This window comes from Cupressus sempervirens, chromosome 2 (assembly GCF_028749045.1).
Source record: "Cupressus sempervirens isolate cs-2001-9-10 chromosome 2, ASM2874904v1, whole genome shotgun sequence".
Classification (NCBI taxonomy): domain Eukaryota; kingdom Viridiplantae; phylum Streptophyta; class Pinopsida; order Cupressales; family Cupressaceae; genus Cupressus; species Cupressus sempervirens.
This window is the reverse complement of record NC_143119.1, coordinates 442,986,082-443,009,316: the sequence shown is the minus strand read 5'-3', so window position 1 is coordinate 443,009,316 and position 23,235 is coordinate 442,986,082.

Here is a 23,235-nt window from a genome sequence, read left to right as displayed (position 1 = left end):
ATCTTCCAATGTTTGAGGCTCTGTATTGAAGTCATCATCGGGCAGAACAAAAGCAGTGAGAGTTGCTTGCGTGGGATGAACACGGTTATTGTTTAGATAGAGGCTGACGTATCAGTTATTGTGCCTCTTCCTCGAAACATATCATTTATTTTGCCAAATATTGTTACAAGGACACGCAAATAACATTATAGGCAGCTGTTTAAGTTCCTAATGAGGAGTTAATGTGGGAATTAATTCTATTGTTTATGTGGTTCTTCCTTAACAAGTTTGCTAGCCTTCTGGGCTGTGTTACTTTCAGGGTTGGTGTTGATACTGGTTTAAGTTTGGACTCTTGCCTTGCATGGTATGTACTTGGTTTCGATAGAGGTAGCTCTGTGATGTTGAACCTGAAATTTTACAATCTAGATGTCGTTAATGTGATTCTACAATGCTTGATTGTGCTACGAGCCATCACCCTTTTGTTGTTGATTTTTCCAAGAACATTGTTGGTTCCTGTAGTTTGATTTTGTGAAGACTTCCCTACATTACTTCCATTGTGCATCCAAAAACTATCAATCTCCAAGGCTGCACTTGGAATGTTTTCTTTGGACTGAGTCGTTAGAGTTTGCAAACTAATGAAGTTTTCTGTTGAATTTTGCATCCCTACCGGATTCTAAATTTTTAATCCAATCTAGCCTTCTCTATAATCCATGAAGACACTTTCTTGCAATTTAGAATCCAACTTTGTTCTCTTTTCTTTTGCGTCATGCACATAGGCTTCACAATCAAATATTTATAGGTGTGAGTATAAAAAATCTCTTCTTCAACCATTCTTCCTCCGGAACACCAGAATCCAACCGAGATGAAGGACTCTCGTTGATCAAAGATACTGTTGTATGAAATGCTTCAGCCTAGAATTCTTCGCCAAAATTGACATTAGAGAGCATATACCAAGCTCTCTCAAGTAGCCTTCTATTCAACCTCTCACCTGTCCCATTTTCTTAAAGAGTAAAAGGAACAATTTTAATCTTGCGGATTCCATTATCCCCACAATAATGATCAAATTTCGAGGAGAATAACTCACCTTTATTATTAGTTTTCAAGTACTTAATCTTATGTCCAATTTGATTTTCAACAAGAGCTTTAAATATTTTGAATTTAGAACTTTTGATTTCTTTGAAAGCATGTAAATCTAAACTTTTCTTGTATAATCATCTAGAAAATTAACAAAATAATTAACCCCTTGAACAAAAAATACCTTAGTGGCTCTGAAGATGTCAGAACGAATGAAATCAAATGGTGTGTTATTCTCATAACCAGTCTTCAAGAAGCTCACCAAATTCTATTTTCCCTAAAAACAATGCTTACAAAATTGTAAGTTAATAGATTTCAGACTCAACAATTGTTCCCTTTTTAACACAATATCAAGTCTCTTCTACTTGTGTTTGAGCCTTTGATGCCAAAGCTTTGAATCATTGTCCATAATTGTCACACAAAATTTCACTTCACTATTACTTTCTAGAACAATATAAACTACTGACTCTATCTCCCTTTGCAACAACTGACGATCCCTTAGTTACATTCCAAGTATTAGGATAAAAGAAAGTATTGCAGCCTTGAGTGTGAATTTGATATTTGAAAATCAGATTTCTTTTTTGTTGGGGAACATGGACATTCTTCAACAAGAGCTCTAAAAGAGTATGAGTCCCTGCCTTGTGTAAGGGTCAAAACTTAAATGAAATAAGTGTTAGTTGTAATTTAATAATCATAAATTTTTTCCAAATATCACAGGCTTCATGCATGTGTAAATTGCGCTCTTACAGATACTTTTTAAGTCGAAAGAATTATATATATATTGAGATTATATATTTGATAAGAATTGTTAATTGTGTTTAAATTATCTGTTGGATTCTTTGTTATTTGTGTGGAGGTTCAAAATTCAAGTTTTTGTAATGATATTGTAGTATTAAATGATATGTTGAATAAAGCCTTGATATTTAACTGAAAACATATAAGAAAATATGTTATTGTGACTAAAAGCTTAAAAAATAAAAATAAAAATATAATTTATATACGACTTTAAGATCCCCATAAAAATATAAATAAAAAAATAAAAATGGTTGGTATAACCAATCCATTAGAAATAAAAATTTCCATAAGTTCAAAGTTCAAAGATAACATTCTAAAGATAAAATGTTGAGTTAAAATTTATATATTTTTTCAAATGGAAATCTATAAGAAAGAATTGTGGCTCAAAGAAAATTTGCAGATGTTTTTATTAATAAAAAATAGAACTTATAAGATAAAATTGAAATTAGATAAGTTGTGTTAATGAATTATATGTAAAGAGAAAAATAGTATTAATTTTTAAAAATTTATTTTTTAGACTATGTTTGCCAAAAAAAAAAAGAAAAGTTTACATATAATTTTTTAATTAGAAAAATAAAGAGATAAAGATTTTAACTCTTCCTCTGCCTATCAAATATAAATAATAAATAATATAGTATCCAACAAAACATAAACTTCATTGGACAAAACAGAAATTTTAAATCTTTAAAGTTTATATGCAATACTTGCGATGCAGAGATTACAAGATGACTTCAATTTCACTATCTCTACCATCGGTTGCAGATATGAAATTTTAATATTTCCTCTAACAAGGAACATGGTAATTATTATCCTGCAGCTGTAGATCATAGATGTAGGAAGGTATCTTTTACCCCTAAGTCCTCGGATAAATCCTTCCAGCAGTGCATACGCTCCTTAATTTTAACCTCCACACTCAGAAAACTCATCTACGAATAGTTAATAGTAGTGAAATTACATCCTACATTGATGCTGTTGTGACATGCAAAAAGTGGAAGCATTGAAAAATATGCCTCAAATAAATGATTGTGTAGAAGCAGAATTTCCAGCCGAATCATCTCAAGCAACTTCTGCTGTGTTTTCTCAATTTGCACCAAGATCACATTTTTCTTAAGGGGTTCACAGAATTTAGGGAAATATCTGTACTTTCCATAACCAAAATTTTAGTTTGAGAATTTCTCTACCTTTGACTCTTCCATACTTCTGGAAATTTTTCTTCAATCTCCAATCAACTTCACCCGAGCTCTAATACCAACTATAAATATGAAATAGTGAATAAATTAAAGATACAAACAACAATAAACATAATGAAAGGGAACACACATATTTATAGTAGTTTGATAATCCATGCTTGAATTAGCGGAAGATCTTTATTAATTAGAATACAAATAATTACTACAATACAACAATTTGAGAATAAATATATCTCCAATTATCCATTCCTTATCCAACAAAGAAGTTGAAGAACCATCAACAATTAGAGGAAACGATACTAAAACCTGATCATCTTCACACCCCAACCAACCATAGGAGCACATTTTTACTTGGTACTTTAGATAAAATGTCTATCAAGTAAATCCTTCAACTTTTGTATTGTTTTGAATGACACATTTTTTATTGAACTACATACTTAAGGTTATGTTTGATGACAATGTATTCCTTTAAAAAAATGATTAGCCTAAGAGTGGTGCTTCTAATTCTTCCACTTAACTAATTTGACCGTTTTTTCATTTTTGAAATCATATAAATCTTTCACAATTTTACGCTTATTGGGAATAGTTTCCTAACCATGGATAATGCTAGTGTCCTATCCTTCCATATGAGTTTGGCAAATAATTTTCTTGTTAATAGTTTCCAACTTCATATTGAACTAGTTGATCTTGATGAAGTGCCATTTAGACAATGTGTTGAAAAGTTATGACTTTGCTAATTTTGTGTAATATGTTAGTTAATTCATCTTTGGATACGGCATTATCATGTAGAATAGATAAATCACAAGGGATATTTAAGGTAGGGTTTTAGATCTTGTGGATAGAAATCCTAATTAAGGTTCAAGTACGAAGATTTTTCTATCGTAATCCTTCTTGTGTCTCTTAGGAGTGACATATTCCTCTAATTCTTTCTAGTCCAAGTCCATATAAGACATGGTATCCATCAGGTTGGGCACCCTTGAAGCATTACTAGGTTTCCCTCTCCTCATAATTAGTTTGAGAACATTTCTTAGGATGTGTAGACTTATAGCAAGAGGTTTACAAAAATTCAACCAATCTATATCTATTACCTTAAAAAAAAAATGTTGTGCCAAGATTTGTTTAGACTAGGTTTATGTGAATTCATATATTTGACAATGAGGACTAATCCTTGATGAATGGGGACCATGCTTGATGCCTTATTCAAAATTCCCAATAGAGAAACTAAATAAAATGGAAATGACATTGGTTTTACCTCTAAAATAATTAAGGAACACAAAGTTTGGTTTGCATATAAGTGCCCTCTATCAAGACATATCTAATTTGATGTATTAGCAACTATGACCCCAATAGACTTTATTTCAAATTATTCTAATATCTCACATAAAATTTTACTAGCCTATCTATCTCATCATCTATGAGAAAAGTTTTGAGACCTTATCTATGAACCCATTGCCTCCTTATAAATAAATATGTAACATGAGTTTGTAACTCTTCATTGATAGTAAAATTCTATCCATAATAAACACTTTTCCTCCTTCCACCCTTCAATAAAAGCTTGGCAAGCTGGATCGTGATTTTTAGACTTCTCTTACTAGAGAGTCAACCCCATAAATTAAAAAATTGAAAACATTGGGATTCTTATGGACCTCATGTCAATATGACATTTCAACATTGTTTTAGTAACCACTTATCATAATATTCTCCTTGTTTTTAATTGTGAAACTCCAGCAAAATAATTCACAAGACCATTCACAAAGACACGATATTTTTAATGAAATAGAAGATGCTAGAGATCATCACTAAAATGTGAAAGATCATTTATAATATTTCATTGGGTGTCTCTAGTCAATCAAGAAGCAATCATTAGTGGGTAGATTTCTGATTTCTTCCCATACACGAAAGTCAGCATTAGAAACCCCCTCCCATTTTACAAAATAGTTTTCTTATCCAATTTCTTCTTAGAACATCATTAATTGAATTTCTTCAAAAAGATGTAAACCGAAAGAGCATTGTTGATGAAATTAAAGATGTTATATTCTACGCAAATGTAGTAATAACTTTAACAAAATAAATACTATGTAGAAGGAAAACATTAGATACAATTATTTGCTAATGGTTGAACATTTTAAATTTAGATATTCAACTTTGGTGATTATAATAGATCATAAAATTTTTCGTATCATTGAAAATTTATTATATTTTACACAAACCTTGTTCAATCATTCCAACAAGATTAATTTGAAATATGAATTAGCACAACTTTTCTTTAAATGATATACATTGTGGGGTTTTAGCAAGTTCAAAATTTACAATAGGTATTCTATCATTGGGTATTAATCATTATAATGTATAGTACACATCTGATCCAATTTTTATTGGAAGTTTTTGATTAATGGAAAAAATGGGTTTTGAAGGGTCCCGAAAACCCTTCACAACATTGCAAGAAGATAATCATTAAAGTCCACCAAGCAAAAAAACTACAAGAATAAAGAAATCAAACCCTAAACAAAAAAACAAACACTGTTGAACAACCAACAGACATAGACATAGGACAAACTACGCTAGTTGCTTGAGAAATGCAATGATTTTGTTTTCAAACTCAATTTTTTTTGATCAAGGGAATCTTTCATATCACTCTGCACTTTAGGAGCTTCAACAAATTTCTTCTTCATGCTTTCCCTTGTGCATTTTCCTGGACCAACAACTTGACCATTGAAACTCTCAGCTTCATAATCATCATTTATCACATATTTTTCCTTTGAATACCCTCTAACATATTATAAAGACCACTAATTTGTCAATTGAAGCCTTCAAGCCTTCATGACTATCATGAATGAGAATTTCATCATATCTTTATTTTTGTCAATTTTCTAGATGGGACTCTACATTTTGTCCTCCATCATAGAGATTAAATTGTAATCCAACTCATAATTATCCTATTTGAGAGAGACAAACTCCTTACGAGCACTATCAATATCCTCCTTTCTAACCTCTTTTTTATCCTCCACATTCTTCAACAAATTCTCCAACTTATTAGAATGATCCTAATGCTTAAGATGAAGGTTTTTAATTTCTTCAAACGTCCACTTATCCATTCTAAAGGAGTAAATATACTTGGCTTTTGTATTTTGGAGGATGCCTTTCATATGGTCCCTATCATCATCATCAAGATGCTCAAATTTTAGATGCAAATAATCCTCATAATGATCATTTAGGATATCTCTAGGGCTCAAATTCTCCTTCTTAGAGATAATAGGAGGGGAAGGACTACCATTATTAATAGAATATTTATAGTTCACTAAAGTAGGTCCTTTTCCTTTGTGTTGACTACCATTCTTATCATCACCAATAAAATGGAAGATAGCCTCCTCTTTTTGGTTATCCTCTCTAAGGTCCTTAACAAGATTATCCTCCTTATTCTTAGAATCTATCATATCATCAATTTTATGAATGATAGTAGTGACCTCATTTTAAGGGGGTTGGCGTTCTTCCTAATCATCCGAGTCTTTGTTATTCATACCTTCTTAAGTTCCCATTTCCCCCTCTTTGTCATCAATGGTAGAGACATGCTTATTGCCTCTGGTGTCATCTTTAGTATCTCCACTACCCTCCTCTATTTGGTTATCCTCTCGAAGGTCCTTAACAAGATTTATCCTCCTTATTCTCAGTATCTATCATATCATCAATTTTATGAATGACAAAAATGACTTCATTTTCAAGGGGTTGGCACTCTTCCTTATCATCTGAGTTGTCGGTATCCATACCTTCCTAAGTTTCCATTTTCCTCTCTTTGTCATCAATTGTAGAGGCATATTTATCACCTCTGTTGCCATCTTTAGTATCTCCACTACCCTTCATATCAATAACCACTTTGGATTTTTTCTTAACAAGAGAAACCAAATTGACATTTTTCTTCTAATCATCATCCTCCGTCTCCATGTCTTCAACCTCATCAAACATTAAGGTGATAAAATCTAGATTTGGATTCTTAATAGAAGGATGAGTATTTAATTCAAAACTTCCCTCATTAGAATCACTCCATTTATCTTTCCTTTACCCCCCTTTAATTTAGAAGGGTTTTGCCCAACCCCCCCAAAAAATCTCTACAGTACCCATATATAAGGTAAATGAGGCCTTCATGAAACATAGCTTTGGTAGCATTCTTTTGGTGCTCCTTAATACTATTGTTAAGAGACCATAGAAGAAAATAGGGGAAAGAAACCCTTATTTTATGTTAGAAGTGATTAAGCAACACAAAGGGAAAATTATGAACCCTAGTGAAGTGCCCATCAATAGTAAAGTATTCCATAATCACCTTAAGCAGTTTAGCCCAAATGGGCTTAATTTGGCCCATCTCATAAAATTCATACTTACCTTTAACCAGAATGGATATCTCCTTATTCAATTCTAGAAACAACTTCAACACCTTTTTAAAAAAAATTACCTCTTTATGAAATTTCATCCCAAATACTTAGGGAAGATCAATGACTTTCGCGATCATTTTGATTGTAAGAGACTCATTTTAATGTAGAGAGTGGCATACCCATTATTCTAGCTATCAACAAATATTTTGGAAATACCTTGTCAAAACCATGGGGGTGAACCCACAATAGTGGGTTACACTTTTTTGGAGGAAGAAATTCCTCCAAAAAAGCACGTGGGTGAAAAATAATCCGAGAAGTTTCGATCGAAAATCTATACTTTCAATAGAAACTTACTTTCGATCGAAACTAACCAAATACCAAAGTTTCGATCGAAACTCTGGTCAAGTTTGGATCGAAACTTGGAATGCGAGTTTTTGCGCAGGTTTCAAAGTTTTGATCAAAACTTGACCTAAATTTTGATCGAAACCCTAATCTATTAGCATAAATAGAGGCGCAATTGGTTGTCTCCTCATTATTTTGATTGAAAGTGAGAGACAGACCGGCATCCGCCTTATCGACCGTTCGAAAAAGGTATGAAACATTTGTTTTTTCCCTTCTTCTATTGTTTTAGTTAAAATTTATATGTTTTTAGTATTTAAATATATGTTTTTTTTGTATATTTTATTGTTTTTTGTATATGTTCCTTTGTATATTTTATTTTACTGTTCATGCTTAAGCCTCTAATGTCATTGTGAATCTCTAAATACACAAATAAGATATTTTTTAAAGATAAATTTTCATCCATATTAGATATAAATATATAATATTATCTTTTAATTTAAAGTTTATTTAAATACACTGTAACTATTTTACCTAATCTAAACTCTAAAACTAGCCATAGTTCCATGACCTTTAAAAAAATCTCTAACATTAATTCTAACTTCAACTATAAGCTTTACTCCAATTTTAATCATAACTGAAATGCTAACCCTAATTTTTTAAAACTCCAATATAATTATTTCTCTAACCTAAGATGATGCTAAAATTAACTATATATCACTAATCCAAACCCTTACCATGTGATGTAAAACCTCAACTATAAAGCCTAATGTTGACTCTAGCCATAACCCAAACATAAAACTTAGGTATGTCATTTTAACCCAAACCCTATTCGTGACCAACCATGATGTAAACCCTAATCTTAACCTCAAATAATATTTTCAAACCATATCTAAACCTCAACCCAACCAAATTCTAATTCTCTCCCTAACTAAGAGATAATATAAACACTAATCGTAACCCTATCCCTAATCAAAGTCATAATTCTAACCCTACATGGTGCATTATATGAATCCTAACCCTGGCCTTTATTATAGCCTTAACCATAAACCATGACCTTAACTAAAATCTTAACCATAACCAAAGTTACACTAATAATAATTTCCTAAAAAAAGTTTTTCTCTAATCTAAGAATAATTCTAAACCTAACAATATCACTAATACAATTTAACCTAACCCAAACCTTAATCATGATGTTAAACTTGACCTTGACCCTAAAGCTTAATATTAGTAGTAACACTTACGCTAGCCATCCCCAAACCTAACTATATTTTTATTCCAACTTTTAACTCTAATTTGCTAACCATGATTTAAACAAGGTCCACACCATTTAACCTCAATGCAAAACCCTAAACCTAAACTTTATCCTAGAGTGTGTGTGTGTGTGTGTGTGTGTGTGTGTGTGTGTGTGTGTGTGTGTACATAAATAGATCTATATATGCATATGTGTCATGATACATATGTATATTTGCACATATCATGTGCACGTGTGTGTATATATATGCACATGTATGCACATATACACACACACATGATATAGATATATGTGCAAATATACATATCATGTACATATACGCATATATCTATATATACATATATATGCACATATTTACGTCGTGGATCTAAATTACACTTGACAAGTTTATGTGCACACATATGTCTAAAACCTTTGAACATTCAATCTAACTTAGATAGAAATATAACTTGCACACATGTAGTTCTTAAAAGGTCCTTGAGTTACAAACATTATATATAACAAAATGTGTGTTTTAAAATTTAGTTTTATTTTAAGGTATATGTTCATTTATGTTTTAGGACTTTTATATATATGTAGACATGTACATGCATGTTTAATTTTATTAAAACAATTTAGATACACTTGTTTTTTAATTTTGTCAAATTGTACATACATATGTTAATATAAATTTCAAGTTTATTAAATGTCATACATTTTAATTTTAATTTTCAGGTTTACACATTATACACACACCTACATACATTGACATGGCTAATCAACATCCTTCTATCCCCCTCGAGCAGCCTGTCCCCCTCAAGCAGCCTATACCTGAGCCCGACTAGCCTATCCTGGACCCTGAGCAATAGCCTATACCTGGGCCCAAGTAGCCTATCCTAGGCCTTGAGCAATAACCTATCCCCCCTGAGCAGCATCATGTCCACTGTGATTAGCTACCTATTCCACCTCAAGAGCTCTATGATCGCAGTAACCAGGAGATTCATAGACTTTAGGAATCCATGACTAGTGGCACATGCTCTAGTGTTTATAGTGGTACATGCCAAAGTATCTCATGTAGCCTGACATTTATTCAAGATGAGATTCATGGCGCTGCCCCATATTTTGCACATACTATATAGACTGTCCTTGAGTATAGTAAGAGATGAGAGGTCTCCTCTGGTCTTTCACTCCAGGAGGTGCAGGGCTTGGTGCCCAAAGATGTCTTGAAGAGGGAATGTTTCCCTCATTATCTTTCACAAAAGTATGTGAAGGGGTATTCTCCCCTTAAGTGTACAGATCCATAGCTGGCTGCATTGATATACCCACGCTTCCTTGCTGCCCATGGTCGTTATCCAAATAATGACCAAATTCCACTTTATTTTGCCCGACAGTTTTACGCAGAGGTTTTCTTACACAGGCTGGTGAACTACATAGATTTACAAGGACATTTAGGACAGGGGCGTGGTAGACTAGATGATAGGCAACCATGTCGCCCCCCATTGGCACATAGATCAATTGTTAGAGAGAGGGCACCTACTATTTCCCCTGTGTTAGGTCCATCAGCTGATGAGGCCATGCGTAGCACTCAGTTACGTGGGGTCCTTCAGGGAGTTGGAGAGATTGCAACAGCTGTCAGATCTATTTCGAGTGATGAGGTTGGTCAGTATTTGATGTCTCGTCGGCATTCCAGATCATCATCCTATGCTTCATCTTTAGGCTTAGACTTATACAGTGCAATAGACATCCCTTCAGTGGCTAGCTTAGAGGGTTTCATTGGAGTGTTGGCACGAGATACTATGATTGGTCTGGCTCAGGATCTATTAGATGCATATAGATTTGTATCAGAGCATATTGGCATACCCATATCAGATGTTCGAGGTTGTGTCCATGGTAGTACTAGGACACATCCTTAGTCATATTCCTCTCATTGATTAGGTAGTGGTCATGGTGGTCATGATCCATCTACTGACCACTCTTTTGCTCTAGAGAGACATATACATACCACAAACCCTTCAACCAGTGTTACAGTGTAGGCTTAGAGTACAGATGTGGGCCTTGATGATGTTAATTTCAGCTTGTCGACCACAGGATGGATGGACTTGTTGACACGTGATGATTCTACTTCTATGCCATCTCATCTACATAGTCCACATGTGCCAGTCACCAGTCATGGGGTCCGTGTAGATGCAGAGATTGACCTTGATGCAACGTAGCAAAATTTGGATGCATTAGTGGACACGATCGATGCTAGGCAGTCTGAGTATTATCAGATGCCACCATCTACATAGGTAAATTTTTTTTTGTTCATGTTAAAATTTCAATCATTTGAAACTAATTTAATTTAGACATGTGCATGTGTGCACATGTATGTATATCATGCACGTAGATTCAAATGTAATCATGTAGAGAAATTTTAATTTGATGTGTTGCATGTGCACATGTATAATGTAGGCCCCAAACATGCCTCTTTTTACTCCAGATTTGATGCCAGATCATGTACGTCGTTGAGACTCATTAGATGATGTCAGTAGTGGACAGGTAATGTTTATTTATGTTTTGATTATGTGTACATGTATTTCAATATCACTTTCTCTTGATTAAATGTATGTATGTATTGATATCACTTTCTCTTGAATTTATATATAGGGGTCAACACATCCTAGTGAGCACCTTGATACTAGTCAGTCTTCAGACCGCATTGTGAGGAGGCGTGGCGATGATAGTCCTGCACCTGATGATCTATAGTTTTTTTAATCTAGATGATTTGTTGTAGACTTTCATCTAGAGAGACATTCATATATTAGATAGACACTTTATATACACACATGATGCATGTTATATTTGTATTTGATTTGATATACATGTACCCCTGGATCTACATGTCTAAATGTGTGCACACGATTTATATTTGATATTATCTTCTGATAGATCTCTAGATAGATACATGTTTTTATTATTTTTTCTCGAGATGATTGATACATGTTACATTATGTTGTGGAATCTAATGTACATTATAGATCTAGATCTAGTATATTATAAATTGTTTCTATCTAAGATATTTAAGTAATTTATTTAGATATGTACGTGCATGTTTAATGTACATTGATTAAATTTAGATATATACATACATACATACATACATATATATATATATATATATATATATATATATATATATATATATATATATATATATATATATATATATATATATATATATATATAGTTCATGTAATTTAAATGTCTGGTAATATATCATGTATTAAATGTTCAAGTATTAGGTAATTAGTTTTACACAATTCCTAACTCAAGTAAATCTATAGAACGTTCATCCCTTTTAAATTTGTATGTACGTATCCTAGAATTTTATCCCCTTAAGCCCAATGTTCTAAAATTCAAGTCCAACTTAAAACATGTACATGTTGAAAATTTAGTTTAAACAAATTGCAATTTGAACTTGAAAGCTCACATGTCAAGTAATTAGTTAAATCGAAAGCTCACATGTCCTAAAATTGAAAGCACATGTCCTAATTAGTTAAATTGAAAGTGTACATGTGTTCTAAAATTGACAAATTAAATGAAATAGAAAGTTAAATGAATTCAAGACATTGAGTTAAAAATGAAAGAGTAAAAGTTCAATTTAGAAAATTAGTTATTGGACACCAAATTTCAAATTGATCAAATAATTGTTCAACCAAATTTGAAATAGTTTGAACCAAATTTCAAATTGTTCTTGAGTTACATTTCAAATTTTAATCATAGTGAAATTTTAATTTGTACACATGTATCCTAGAATTTTATCCCCTTAAGCCCAATGTTCTAATTCAAGTCCAACTTAAAACATGTACATGTTCAAAATTTAGTTAAACAAATCGCTTGAAAGGTCACATGTCCTGAAATTGAAAGCTCACATGTCAGGTAATTAGTTAAATTGAAAGCTCACATGTCCTAAAATTGAAAGCACATGTCCTAATTAGTTAAATTGAAAGCATACATGTGTCCTAAAATTGACAAGTTAAGTGAAATAGAAAGTTCAATATAATAGAAAGTTAAATGAATTCAAGACATTGAGAACTAAAAATGAAAGAGTAAAAGTTCAATTTCGAAAATTAGTTATTGGACACCAAATTTCAAATTGATCAAATAATTGTTCAACCAAATTTGAAATAGTTTGAACCAAATTTCAAATTGTTCTTGAGTTACATTTCAAATTTTAATCATAGTGAAATTTTAATTTGTACACATGTATCCTAGAATTTTATCCCCTTAAGCACAATGTTCTAATTCAAGTCCAACTTAAAACATGTACATGTTCAAAATTTAGTTAAACAAATCACAATTTGAACTTGAAAGCTCAAATGTCCTAAAATTGAAAGCTCACATGTCCTGAAATTGAAAGCACATGTCTTAATTAGTTAAATTGAAAGCGTACATGTGTCCTAAAATTGACAAGTTAAGTGAAATTGAAAGTTCAATATAATTAATTTTACAAACTCCTAATTCCATCCCCTTAAGACAAGTGGTTTTTGAATTTCTTTCCCTCAAGGTGCACATCTCAGGTAATTAGTGTACACACATACATATAAGTTCATAATTTCTATAATTAGTTACTTTATGAAAATTTGAATTCAAGACATCGAGTTAAAAATGAAAGAGTAAAAGTTCAATTTAGAAAATTAGTTATTCCACCAAATTTCAAATTGATCAAATGATTGTTCAACCAAATTTCAAATAGTTTGAACCAAATTTCAAATTGTTCTTGAGTTACATTTCAAATTAGGAGTTGTTTCTATCTCATATCAAGTGGATTAGCTCGTTCTTGGATAACATTTAATATTTTCTCATGATCATTAATATGGCGCCTCCACTTACGTATTCTAGGTCCTTTGATTGGATGAAGAGTTAGACCAGTGGCAATAACATGGTTACTATATTGATATACCTTATTGTTAGGTTGATAATCAGTGAAATGAATCCCATTTTTAAGTACTTTTATTTGCTTCAAATATGTTCCTTGTACAACAATAGAACCTACACATGTACACATTAAAAAAATACATCAATCTTGATTTTAAGTCAAAGAATTTGAATTCATTAAAAACATAGATACTTGACATACATATATACATAATTCAACTATATACTAACCTTTGGGAAAAATAATTTCATCACTTATTTCAGTATTTGTTAGCTTCTCTCTTTCCATGGTGCAACGTAATAAATAATAGCTAACACCTTCTACATTTTTTGATTCTGCCATGACTGCAAAAACATGTCCTACACAAACTTATATATGTAAAAATTCTGGATACACGTCATTTACATAAGTACATTTATATAATAAAAATTAACCAAAATTATGAAAAATGTATACATGTACATGATCTAGGTATATATATATATATATAGTTCATACATACCAACTCTGATCAATCCTAAAATATGGTTATAATCACTAGAAATCAATGGAATATCATCATAGTTTTCGTCCTCAAACTCATTCGTATTAATAACATCTAGTGGCACCAAAGTCCATTCACCCACATATCCACATTCTTGATTAATGCAACCACCATAGTCTTCATCAATACAATTAGGACAAAAACATGAGTATTCTCTTGTGTACAATGACCACACATTACTATTTGTACTCATAACTAAATGCAAAGATCATGTCTTCTCTACCCTCTTGTATGCATGCATTGATCTTCTATCAACACCTGAATGTACACAAGGTCCATAATTTAGTTAGAGATCATCTAAGGTAACATATTAAATATAAATTTAAGATTCAATTTAAAAATATGAACAAATTAATTTATATATACCTGATACCTCCCAAAACACTCTAAATGGTATGACTCGATCCGCTTGTGATGATGTGTTATCTATATTTGTTGGCACCGAAAAATGTGTTTTGCACCACTCAACCAGATCATGATCATTATTAATGTGATATCCTTTATAGTCCATTTGATACTTTCTTAAAGCACGTTTGATACAAGCTCCTGCACCATCATGCTCACCCTTTCCATGTCCACTCTCAAAAAAACTCCAAATGTGTGATATATTAATGTATTGATGATATCTACATAATACATAAAATGGTCTAGCTGATTTAAATTGTGCTGCACAATCATCTAACCATACAAAATATTTTTCTATTTTAATGTTTTTATTTTTCAAATATTCAAAAAATGTCTTAAAACAATATTCCACAAAATGTGTGTCATGTTCTTTGTCATCACTAATATAAAAGTGATACTCTTTTTTAATGACTCGTGCTTGATCTGTACTTTCCACACCATCCAGATCAATTTGTGCATGTCGATAAGAAACTTGAACCATAATAGTAACCTACTCTGTATAGTAGTATTCTTCTTGAAGTTGTTTTTGAGATACAAGAGATTAATTCTCTGCAAAGTCAACAACAAATAGAATTGTTCTAAGTGGGAAAGTTTCTCTTAGTGTTTGAAATTGTTCTGCTTGCCACTTAGCAAAAAATGCATGGCGTATATATGGTTGAATCAATTTACAAAAATTTGACATAAATTCTCCAGCTGATATCTCATCCTCTACATATTCTAACCTTGTTGATTCTTTTCCAGCTTTTGTTTCTGACTTTATTTACTTATATCTCTTACATTTTTCCATCCTTGTCATATTAGTATCTTCTCCTCTCAAAGGAAATTTAGTCAAGTTACCACATGTTTCACAAGTTCCTCTTATGCAATCTATTTCACCTATTCCACAATCATTTGGTTTGTCACATAAGATTGATGTTATGAATTGACTCGATCATTTAGGAATTGTATTTTGAGAAGTTCCACCACTTTCTTCTATCATCTTTCGAAACCCTTCATAGTACAGATCAAATTCAACATGATATCGACAACATGTTTCAAAAGATTTATTTATCTTCACAAAATAGGGCTTCAATCTTTCAAACATTGTTTGTCCAATCTTTATGTTAGGATTTAAATTAAAAAATGAGAGATACAATTCATGTTGAGTGACATCCAACCAATGTTTTGCGTGTTGAATATATTCCTTAGGCCCAATCTTTTGCTTGATGATATCTCTTCTATTTGGTGAAGGACGATTATTATCAATCCAAAATTGAATAACTAAGGCCCCGTTTGTTTTCTGGAATTAACCTGGAATAGGGAAATGGGAATAGGAAAATTGGAATAAATCTATTCCAATTTTGGCCCAAAATGAGAATAAATCAAATTCCAAAAAAAAATTAGAATTCGATTTATTCTCATTTTGGGCCAAAATTAGAATAGATTTATTCCAATTTTCCTATTCCCGTTTCCCTATTCCAGGTTAATTCTAGCAAACAAATAGGGTCTAAGTTCTTAACTATTTCCCCAATCATGTCAGATCGAGGAGCTCTACACATTAGTGCCCAATTGCCTTCTAATGTACTATCATTCAAATTGTTTCTCCTTTTCAGATAATGTAGTACTGTCTTCCGACTATACCCAAAATGAGATGATAATGAAGAGATCTATCTATTTTGGGATGTTTTCTTATTTAAAATAGATGTTAGTATCACTCTTCGTGCAATGGATTTATCTGCAGATCTAGTTTTTTTCCCAATGGAATGTAACCCTTAACATTTTCAACAATATCTTTTTCTAGTTTAGAAGTCCTCCTCTTTTTTATACTTGTATCTATACCCAATAGTCTCAGTGGCTCTTTTAATTCATCTTTAATAAGTGAAATTGATAATAGTTGAGTTTTCTCCACTGTTGATAGATTCTCAAATTGTGCAATTATGTCTTTAGACTTTTTATTCAATTTCCTCTTTGTAGTATGTGTAGGTTGATTAGCATATTCTCTTAATCTTTCCACATCCATTTCAATTAAATGATCTATGTTTCTATGATTAATTTTTCTCTTCAATCTTTGAGCTAAATTAACATTCTCATTTGTTGTTTGATCTCGGGCTGCACAAGAAAAAATGAAACAAAGTCTTAAGATAAAATCTCTTTAGGGGACATATATGTATACATATATACATGTTTAACTTGAGTGAAATATTATATATTTGATTAAATTATCTAACCTTCAGATGGTCCTTCTTCAATATCCATTGCTTCATCTTCAATTTCCTCATGTCCAACATTTTCATCATTGACTAGAGTTGCACGTGCACGATATAACAAATAAAATCAAGTAAGTTTATAAAGGGAAATATCACTCACTAAATTTAAAAATTAAAGATATAAAGTTTGATAGAGACCTAGAATTCTAGAGAGATCTATATTATATACTTGCAAGAGATGCACATGTACCTGTTTGAACTTGGGATGAACCTTCTCCAGTGTCGGTAGGTTGTCCTGGTTGACTACGTCCTAAATAAATTCATTTATTTAAATTTAATCATAATCTAATAAACCTTAATGGACTATAAATTATTAACATAATTGAATAAAAAAGGTAATTTCCATGCTAAATAAATTCATAATTTAAATTTATTCATAATGTAATATTTACCCTAAGGACTAATATGGACATAATTGAATAAACCTTAATGGCTTAAATATGAACATAATTTCAAATAAACTCTTAATATTAAGTTAATCTAGTAATGCTAATTTAAGACAAATATCATATTCCTAATTGGATTTAAACCCTAATCCTAACTAAATAAACTAATTAAATACATTGGAAAAAAGATTGTGCATGTGTACTTGATCTAAGATAGTATCTTGCTAGCATTTTTTGACAATTTTCATCTTCTTGTTCCTTAGTTCTTCTTCGTGCATATTTACTTGCTCTTTTATCTTTATTGCCCAAGTTGTAAATTCGTCCTCCAAAATTCGAAAATAGGTTGAAGTTTGTCAAATATTTCTTTTTTCCCAATTCAAAAGCCAATAACTTGATTTCACATAAATGCAAATTGTAAAAAATGAAACTCATATTTATATACAATTTTTTTTAAAAAAAAACCTCCTTATTGGCCAACTAGGGAAAAACCCTAAGGAGCCAACTAGAGAAACACCCCTATGGTCGAGGTTACTGAATTGGGGTCCCATATAGACTTAGTTGATATGTTGACCACACAAAGTGTGAAAATGGTAATGGTGATCAAGTGGTAGTCTTGATTGAGCGATAGAAGAAACATATTTTCTAAACCAAATTTTAAGTTGAGGCCAAGCTAGCTATATAGTACCTACTAGTGTACAAAGAATTTATTTAAGGCCTAATTTGACCATTTGAAGCTATATAGAAAACTTTGAGGATCATTTTTCTTACCAAGTGATCAAAGAACATTCAAATTGATTCAAAGGCAATCAAAAGAGAAATTTATGCAAAACTTGTGAAGAGAAGTAAGTAAAGTTTATGAACTGAGTTTAGTTATATAGTGAAGTTGTTAAATTATTTTTGAAACCCTAGTTCAAAATGGCATCACCTACATTTGTAAATGGAAAAGAAGTTTTTAAAGATAGTGATGTACATATTAAGAGGATCAACCAATGCCTTCCACCAAAATTTAAGGCATATCTAGGAGTCATAGTGATTGGAGATGCATTAAGCACATTTTCATCTATTCCTCCTAGAGTTATCATGGTGCATGATGTGTAGTCATTCTACATGTTCAAGATAGGGGAGATTAGAGATTTTGAACTTAGAAGTACATATGAAAAACTATGTGAGAATGGAGTACTAAAAATGGAGAATAAAATTATTATAGAGAAAGGACTTCCTCATTCCCTAGTCTTTCCCAAGTTTTACAAAGTTGACTGGATACAGATTATTTTGAGTAGGGTACATGACATGAAATATGGTTGTGTAATGGGACAATGAAAAAAAACATGTCAATAATTCATCAAGTAATAGGGTAACCTACCCTAGATCGAGTAAAAACTATGTGATGCTAACCCAGGAATGTTATCAAAGAATAGAAAAATGCCAAATTAAATGGCTAAGGAATGTCTATAGATGCCATCAATGATCCTATTATTGAATTTTTAATACTTTTTATTGTGCACAAATTATATCAATTAATCTAACTGAACAATGTGTCATGCATTGTAGTAGAATTAGGATACAACATTGTAAAGAAGGACCACATCTATGACCTTAAGGAGCTACAACTAATCCAATTACCTAAGAATCTTGGAGTCTTGAGGAAGGTTAAAAATAATTCATGTAAGTTTGGATCACTCCTAATGTGTATATTCTTCTATGTGCAAAATTCATTCCCTACTTTTGGAGAACTTGTGTGGGATAAGACCAAACTAGTAATGAAGCAAATCAATGATTTCATTGAATTATTGGGAGAATAATTTAAAACTATTTTAGATGGATATTTTGATGAGTTTATAGGTAAAATGAAGAACAAAATGAGGGTCAACAAGTTAGTTGTTTATTATTAATATGATGACATTTTCTTCGTGGTAGACACTGACTAAACTTATGCACAAGTTGTATTACCAAGGGTTGAATGGCTAAGGCCTATGCAGTACGAGGTGAACATTGATGAGGTATTTGCAGAAGTGAAAACCTTTCTATATAAATAAATTGATAATAATATCAAAAAATTTGGCACATATGACTCATCTAAGATCAGGATATTGATGCAAGCAAAAGTGCCCAAGATGGATAGGAAGAGAAAGAAAATTATTGTAGATCTTGAAGGAAAAATTAGTGATGGGCCCCTATAGATAATACAAGGAAAAGGGGAAGATGAGGGACCTGATGAAGATAAAGAAGATGAATCAAAAGGAAAAGAGTTAATGGTTTCCAAGCCTAAGGAAACAAAACATAAGAAGTTAGTAATTGTAGTTCCTAAGATAAAGAGGAAACTAAAGAGAGGTGTTACACCTCCCACTTCTAGTACACCTCAAAGAAGAGTAACATGACAAGGATCTAAGATAACATATCCTACAGTTGCCAAACCAAAGAAAGGAACAACAAATGTAACTAATCCATTTAAGGGAAAGTCCTCACCAAATAGGAAATAAGTAGCCAAAGGGATTGAGTAGGGTCAGGAGAAGATGCTGAGGAGGAAACTTGTAGCTATGCCTAATAATGAAGAGGATGAAGGAGAAAGAAAAAAATCAAATGATATGAGAAACTTTCAAATTGTTCACAAGAAACCTCCTCAAGATATTGATCAATTATGTGGCAATATCATAAATTCAATAGGAATTTCAAGTTTTAAACATTTTAAATATGATTCTTTAGAAATGATTGATAAAGAAAAGATTCAGAAAATAGTACTAGGTATGATGATAAAATTTAAATACACACTTACAGAGTTAGGCAAGGCAACCACTAAAGATTTATGTAATAATTTGGCTACAAAGTAGAAATGGACATTATCTATTGAAAGTAAAATAAGAGAAACTACATTAGCCCAGACTATGCCAGATTTAGGGAATACATACATGTCTATAGCCCTAAGGGATTTTGGAAAGAATTTTATCCCCAAGACAAGGGCCTATAAATTTTTAAAAATAAAATAGAATATTTATTGCAAGAAAGTATATTAGTTTGGAAGAAGGCATTTTTTTTGTTAACCTTAATAGTAGCATAAGAAAAGGATGAAGAAGAAGTAGAAGTGAAACTAGACAATAAGGAAGACTATGATGAGCCAAATAATCTTGGGGAAGAAATCAGAAGGAAGGTAGAGGAAAGTGAATAACAAGATGTTGTCTCTATCAAAGACATCCCTGAAGAAACACAACAAAATGTTGATGCCTTGACTGAGGAAGAACTCAAAAATGATGCATTCATTAATAACACCTAAGATACTCCTTTACCATGCATCAATCCAATGCTGATACAAATTCAAGATTATCCAAGTATTGAATAAATGATGAACTATGGATTCAACACCTTCTCATTCAATAGTAATAGTTGAAGAAAAGGGTTATCAAGATGTAAGTGTCAAGAAATAGGGACAGGGAACACTTCTACATACAATGCCCATGAACAATCTTATAATTAACAAAGAAGAAGGGGAAGAACAAGAGAAAGAAGATAAGTTTGCAAATGATTTCCTAGGAGCTTAGATTGAGGGAGCAAAGGAGGCCAAGCCACAAAAGAATGGGGAGTCTCAATAGCCAAAAACATAAGGGGAAATCCAAGCATTAGTGTGATTTCCAAGTGTTATTCTTGCAATGACTAAAGCATCAATTACTATAACTAATCAGTAGGTTATATCTACTTAGAAGGAGATTGCAATGGGCCAAAAAATGTTGAGGTTGAGTGCCTAAGTGACAAAATTGCAAATTTCATTATTGAGTGCCAACACACCAAGGATGAAGAAAATAAAGAAGGAGCTCAAGTCACCTAGAAATCCACTGACACTAGATGAGGTCATCATAATTCCTAAGTATGACCCTAAGATAATAACATGCGACCAAGTTCAAATATTGTAAGAAATATTGAAGAGGAAAATAAAGCAAGAGGAACTAAGAAGATAACATCAAAAAAGGTGGCTATTGAATGAAATAAAAGACAATTTTATTGATGCATTTGAAATTCATACTATTAATGAGAAAACATATATCATAGATCAATTAGCTCATGTTGTTGAGAAGGTCAAAAATAATGATATTGAGGAAAATGAAAAGCTCATGAGGTGGTCTAAAAAGAAAATTTGAGATAAACATTTTGCATAATGTTTCAAAGAGGTTGAAATTTCCACCCTTGTACATACTTTAGAGGAAGTTCATTCTTTGTATAAGAATGTTTGTGATGTTGAGTTCTTCACCAAGGAGAATTAATAGTATATTGATAAGCTTTAGTTATATTTGAAGTCAAATATACATTCTTTGAGCATGGATGTAAGTTCAAGCTCCATTTATTTCATCTGATTGACTTTTGCAAAAGGGATATTAGTCAATTTAATGGCTAAAGATTAAAATATTAGAGAAAAACTGAGCTATATCTAATATATGTATCTACCTCATTTAGAGCCAATTTAGAAATAACTAATAGCCACAAAGGATTTAGTCCAGAGAGATCCATGTCTCTCAACTACAAACAATTTAGTGGGTCTAGCTACTTAGCTAGAGATCAAGGTAGAAGTTTTGGACTTTATCAGATCTAGTTGGGATCACACATTGGTTATGATTTTATAGAATCATAAAAAAATTTTGGACATGGAAAATTTGATCCCATCAACTCCAAATCCACGAGTGACAAAAATAAGGGAGAAATAGTAATCACATCATATACTCAAGGGAGAAACTAGGAAATGGGAAGGAAACATGAACAAAATAGATCAAAGGTATGATAATGTATTATTACTCATTTTTGGAGACATGAAAATATGATGTATATAGATTGAGACATATTCTAAGGGGGGTGGAGGGGGGGGGGGGAGTACTATTTTTAAATTTTGAATGGAATGATCAGTCATGAAAAAGTGTTTCTATGACAAATAACAAAGGGGGATATTTCTTATCTCCAAGTCATGTTGCCTATTAGTGTTAAAAACTTAGTCATTTCCTAGGAAAAGTTAGTTGGTCATCATTGTGACCAATCCACCCAATGAAGGCCAAATAATGTATTTATACTTGTTCACATTTCAATCTGAGCCAAGAAAATCTTAGGTTTTCAAACACCCTAGTATGGATCAAGTGTCAATTCATACTAAGTCACACAGTTATTGCCAAGCATATGAAAGTTGAGGGACAACATGAATGTTAGTTGTGACTAAGCATCAAGGCATTAAAGTTCCAAGTAAACCAATTTTGGCATATGTATTTGTAATATATTTTAACACACAACAAGATCAAATCAAAATTGGAAAGAGGAGATCCAAATCAAGCATTAGATTACTAACTAAAGATCAACTACTAATACATTCTAGCAAGTGAATTATGGTAACTATCTTAATAGAGTGGTTCTAATAGGCCTATTCAAATCTACTAATAGATTTCTTACTTAGTTTTTAGTTTAAATCATTTAACCAAGGTAGAATGAATAAGTATCAGAAGCTCTTAGTAGGGTAGAGCCCTCATAGGATAGATCACCAGAAGTGAGATGTGAAGAACCTCCTTATAGCAATATCGTGAGAATGCTCGAAATAACAGAATACAAAGTGATAGCAGAACTCAGAATGAATCTACTGATCGCAGGCCACTTCGAGGGGGTAACCTCCTTTGAGAAAGCTCAATACAATAAATTCGTCCGTGCCCATCAAGGGCCTCAACCTATTCTTATATACTGAGTACGATCTAGAAAAGTAATACTACCTATGCATGTGGGATAATAAAATATACTCACGGGA